This window comes from Triticum dicoccoides, chromosome 1B (genome assembly GCF_002162155.2).
Source record: "Triticum dicoccoides isolate Atlit2015 ecotype Zavitan chromosome 1B, WEW_v2.0, whole genome shotgun sequence".
Lineage (NCBI taxonomy): Eukaryota > Viridiplantae > Streptophyta > Magnoliopsida > Poales > Poaceae > Triticum > Triticum dicoccoides.
Window position 1 is genome coordinate 112,534,378 of NC_041381.1, and position 1,375 is coordinate 112,535,752.

Sequence of the window (1,375 nt, forward strand, 5' to 3'; positions counted from 1 at the left end):
CGCTCGCCTCCCCGCCGCCGCCGTCCCGCCGGCGCGCCTCCCGCGGCGGGCCGCGCCAACGCTGCGCCAACCTCCGCCTCCACGCCGGATCCGCCGCCCTCCGTCACTAGCTTGCCGCCGGCCATCTCTGGTGCCAGATCCGGGGTCCCCAGGCCCGGATCCGCCTCACCCCGGTCGCCGGCGCCCCTCTCCGCGCGTCCTCGAGGTCGCCTCGGCTTCCGCGCGCTCGCCGAAGCACGACGGCCATCGCCGGAGTTTTGCCTGGACCAGATCCACCGGGATGTCTTCCAAACACTGACCCCGTCCCTGGATCTCCTCGTCCCGCATCACCTCGTCCCGTCCCGCGAGGTTGAAAATTCTTCCAAGTCCCTGAATTTGATCTATATGTGCCCATGTTCATCATGCCATAACGTGTTGCATACTACTCCGTTTTGCGTGTATGATATATCAAAATGTTCATTGAGAGATGATCTTCATTTCATTCCATTGTTCAATACTTGTTTGAGTCCATCTTGATGCCATTATCATCGTTGCAAGAGTGCTATATGATATTAACTGCTGTCTGTTAACAGAACTTGGTGATTTGTCTTTTTCATTGCATTTTGTGTGTGCATCCTATGAGCATGAGCTCTACATGAGTTTTGAGATACATCATGCCATATTTACAGTGGTGCAATCTATTTATTTTTGTGAGTCTTGTAGTGAGTGCATCGAGCTCGTGAAGTAGGATACTTGCTGTTACTGTTTTGCTAGGCTGAATCTGCTATATCATGATGCTATGTAAACCTGCTGCTACAAGTGATTCTATGCATAATCTGGAGATATTCACTAAGGATGTTTTAGTCTACATGTTATGGTCTATCCATACATGCCCCTGGTTGCATTTATAGCCTGCTGTAGCTTGTTGTAATCTTTCTCTAAAGTTGCCAAGTAATGTTGCTGTCAGCCTGTTAACATTAAGTTCAGTTTTGCCATGTGCTTTACTAGTGATCCATGTACCCTATTAACTTGCTATTGCCATTCTTAGGTTCACAAATGTGTATTCTTACTGCTGGTTGACTTCATATGCCATGTTTTGCTGTGTGGGGAGTTGTACAAGCTCACCAACATGCCTACTTATCGTTGTTCCTGCCATGTCTGAATCTGTCATATCATTTGCCATGTTTGCATGGATCCTACCATCTTTTCTGTTGATATTTGGAATTAGTTCAATAAGGGAGTTTTGTTCCTTGTATTTAGTATTAACATACCATTCCTTTGTTTGCCATGATAATGTCATGTAACATGTTGTTTGATAGCTCTAAACTTTGTAACCTGATGTTATTGCTGCCATGTCCAGTAATTTCTGCCAAGTCTGTGAAACTGTTATTATTTG